Here is a 4543-nt window from a genome sequence, read left to right as displayed (position 1 = left end):
AGTCATACTTTATATTTTCATATATAATTGTTGTTATGAGATTTTATTTTTTTGTTCTAATGATGGTCTAATTATATCTTAATCAAGAGTAGTAAGTTGATTTATAATTATCATTTCTATTAATCTCATATTCATTTTGTAACTAGTAGGCCATGTTGTTTTGATCGATCACAAATGATTTGTTAAGAGTTCGATCAAAGGATGGTAGACCAAAGGTATTCAATTTAAACTGATCAACCAAAAGATGATTGATTAAAGATGATCGACCCGTAATGGTAGTTCAAAGATGATTGACCCAAAATATCAACCAAATAGATCGACTAAGGTGATTAACAATAATAGTCATATACTATATATCAATAATTTATCAAAAATAACTTTTTTAAGTTTTGACTTGATAACTTTTTTTTTATTAATTTAGAGAATACATTTTTTTATTATACTTTGCCTTTGACATAAAAGTTCTTTACTTCTTCATTTGCAGTTTCTATTTTTAAAAATTTCAACAAATTAGGTTGTAACATTGTGCATCTCAATTTTTTTTATATAATATATTATTATTTTTGTTTCTTACATTACAACTATCAATCAATGATAGTTTTTTTTCTTCTTTTAAAATAGCCTAATTCTACTTGTAATTATTGTGGATAATGAGGTCTAAATTAAAAAAGAAGAACGAAAACATGGAAGGGTATTGCTTTCTACACTTTATCAAATTTCTTCGTACACCTTATCACTTTCGAAATTTATTTTCCAGAATACAATTAATACTTCCAGAAATTCTTTTCCGGAGAGCAATCACTCTTTCCTGTCACATGGAAAAAAAAAATCGAATAACTTTTTAATGGGGTGAGGAAGAAATTTAACAGTGTGTGGGAAGAAATATCCAAACCTAAAATGGCTATAGAAGATGTCCAAGTCCATTTTTTTATCACTAATTATTAGGTGCTTTTATCTTCTGCATCCTCAGAACTTCTAAATGCACCCCCATAACCTCCATAATTTTTAAAATACCATTTTATGATTTGTGAAAGACTTCTAGATTGCCTTTTTCCTAAACAAGCTTTTTAATAGATTTCTAAAATAGAATTTTTGGCTCAAATATATTTTTTGGAGTGAGTTTTGCTGTCTGAAACAAGCTTTTGAAGCAAATTTTCTAGAACATAAGAGATGTGGTTCGGAAGAGAATTTCCATAACAAAATTTCCAAAACAATTTTTTTTTTTGGAACATATATAATAATTTTTAAAGGAGTTTTCCAAAAATAAAAATATTTTCTTTTTCCTCCTCCCAAAGAGTGTAACGATGATAGAAAACCAAGGTGCAGTTGGAAGTAGCGTGGTAAGGGTAATTTAGTCTTTTCTTATTAATATGTGATGAGGCTTATAATTTAAGGGTGTAGGAGGAAAAAACCATAGTTATTTTTAGGAGAAAAAAAGCTCATCTTTGATTTGGCCCAACAGTGCCTTCTTCTCCTTAGAGTACAGCAACAATGGAGAAAAGAAGGTATAGTCGATGGCTGCCATGAAAATCGTTAGTAGAGTTTTAGAGAATTAGGTCTAAATTACTTGTGTCATGTTTGGTGTTATTTCATTAAAAAATTTGATTTAAGCTTTTTTAATTATAGAATATGAGTTCAAATTTTTGCAGTATAGGTATTATTTTTCACTTTAACCGTTCAAATTTATATTTAGAATTTTGTAGTAAAACATAAAATTTTCACATTTGAGCATGTTAACATGTTCATAAATTTTAAATATCAAATTTTAAGAATGTATAAAATGCAAAAAAAAAAGTAGTAAAACATGTAACATGACATTTTTAAGCCATTGTAAAATGACATGTGAATGTAAGATACATGGCAGTAATGAACATAAAAAAAAAATTTAATGTAATAGTAATATAATTTTTTATAAATTGATACTAAGAGGAATGAAAATCTTTTTGCTTCTTCCATGCATGCATATCGTTTCCATTTAAAAATTTAAAATAAAGAAAGAAATTATTAATCAAATTTTAAAATAGGTAAGAAAGACTTAATCTACCAAACAATATAATTCAACTTGGACAAATTATCTTGAGATAATGAAAATTAGACATTTATTATTTTTATATATTTATTTATCTCAATTATACACCATATTCTTATTTTATTTATATTTATTATTTTGCTTGTTTAATTTATTCAGTGTTGATAACCTACTTTTTTTTTATTGATTACTCTGGTTTATTTAATTTATTTAGTGAGTGGTCATAACCTCAATTTTATTTATATTTATTATTTTATTATTTATGTAATTTATTTAGTGACTTGTTCATAATACTTTTTTATTTAATCTATTTAGTGAAATTTTTATTACCTCATTGTTGTTTATATGTATTATTCTAGTTACTTAATTTAATTAGTGATGTTTCGTTAACTTCGTTCTATTTATTTAGTAAAATTTTAATAATCTTATTTTTATTATTTATCCCTGTGTTCATATCATTTAATTTATTTAGTGAGTGTTCATAATCTTATTTATATTTATATTTTTATTATTATTTAAGTTATTTAATGAGATATTCATAACACTATTATATTTATTTAATTTATTTAGTAAAATGTTCACAACTTCATTTCTATTTATATTTATTATCTAATTCATTTAATTTATTTAGTGAGATGTTCATAATCTTAATTTTATTTAGATTTATTATTTTATTTATTTAAATTATTTACTAAGATGTTCATAACCTCATTTATATTAATATTTATTACTCTTTTTATTTAATTCATTTATTTGAGGAGTTCATTACCTCGTTTTAATTTATACTAATTATTATTTTGTTTATTTCATTTATTTAGTGAGATCATGTGCCATCTAACCAATTAATTGTAAGTTGTTTATGACCATATGCAAATCATGAAAAAAAAAATAGTAAATTCAAGATTAATACCATAACAAAGTTGAAAACGCAAATATTGATAGAAGTGTATAGAAAATCTAAAACTAATTAAAAATTATTTAGTTAAGGTTTAATAAATGTACCTTCATTTTATTCTAAACAAGAATCCTTGTACTTACTTAATATATTATAGAATAAAGAATGCTTATCTTCTCCTACATGTTATTACACGTTCATGTAACCAGGTATAATTTGGAATATGGATGTTCGATCCTTTAGGACTAATTGGAAGGATAAAGTTCGTAAACCTCGAAGGATCTGAGGAAGGTTTTGATCCTTTTATTTTGGGATCATAGCTTTTCATTATATTGCATTAGGAACATTCATCATATAGGGGAAATATTCACATTGTTTCTAGCAATATTGCTCTAGTCTTTTCTATACTTTTGTTATTGTTGGAACTATGTGTTATGGTTCAAAACCAAATCCATTGAGTTTTTTAGTCTTATTCGATATCATTGGGATCAGGATACTTCCAATAAGAAATATATCGAAAAGATGGTGTTAGACTAGCTGAAAATCAAAATTTCTCAAAAACTTGGTCTAAAATTCTTTAAAAATGAGTGTGGGTGGAATTTGGTCCGACGGTTGGTTGACCTTCCTTCTATGCTCTCTTTCGATCGTTTTAATCCTTTCTGAGAACACAATCCTCCGATGGATGGTTGACCTGCAAAAGACACTCCGACACTCAAGTCAGATATGTTTATCAAGAGGTCTATATTTTATTATGATAGATCAAGGTTATTTTACCTGAATATAAGGCTTGTGGTAGCCAAGCGCATTGATTAATCATTAAACCAGACAATCAAATTCAATAATACTTGTTAATTATCCATTAATATCATATTCTCATGCAATATGACATGTCAATAATTCATAAATAGCGTATATTCGCATTTAGTATAGCCATTAAACATATTAATTGACCATTAATGATATTTACCTTTCTTGATTAGTGTTTGTCTCACGCCGGTTGGTTGTCTGTTTTGGCCTATGATTCTCCTTAGTCGATCGGTCACCAGGATATAGTACATTAAGCCCCCAAGTCCCGAGCAGCTGTTTTGCGGGGTTCAAATATGTCGAACGAATTTGGACAAGAGTAAGAGTTTCGCATCGCTCGGTTTAGACGAGAATGGTGTTCACAAGGAGCATTCCCCACCACTCGGTTTAGGACGAGAGTGGGAGTTCACGAGGAGCATTCCCCATCGCTCGGTTTAGGACGAGAGTGGGAGTTCACGAGGAGCGTTCCCCATCGTTCGGTTTAGGAGGAGAGTGGGAGCTCACGAGGAGCTTTCCCCACCGCTCGATTTAGGACGAGAGTGGGAGTTCACGAGGAGCGTTCCTGACCGCTCGGTTTAGGATGAGAGTGGGAGTCCACGAGGAGCATTCCCCACCGCTCGAAATTGGAACTTTTTCCTGTGCAAGATATTTCACTCGCAAAGATTTGAGTTAAATAAAATATTCAATATTTTATTTTTATAATGAGATGGATTTAGAACCTGATAAGGTTGAACGTTGGTTTGAACCTTCCTGTCCATGATATGTTTACTCACACAAATATATGCGTTAAATAAAATATGTAATATTTTATTTTT

General features: G+C 28.4%; 1 pseudogene; it reads left to right on the top strand.

Annotated features, from left to right (window-relative positions):
- The first annotated feature begins 1304 nt into the window (after nt 1–1304).
- LOC106763799 overlaps nt 1305–4543 on the top strand; it is a 6423-nt pseudogene continuing 3184 nt past the window's right edge.

Source organism: Vigna radiata, chromosome 6, assembly GCF_000741045.1.
Source record: "Vigna radiata var. radiata cultivar VC1973A chromosome 6, Vradiata_ver6, whole genome shotgun sequence".
NCBI classification, from domain to species: domain Eukaryota; kingdom Viridiplantae; phylum Streptophyta; class Magnoliopsida; order Fabales; family Fabaceae; genus Vigna; species Vigna radiata.
The sequence above is the reverse complement of the archived record's forward strand: the minus strand, read 5'-3'. Positions and strand labels throughout refer to the sequence as shown.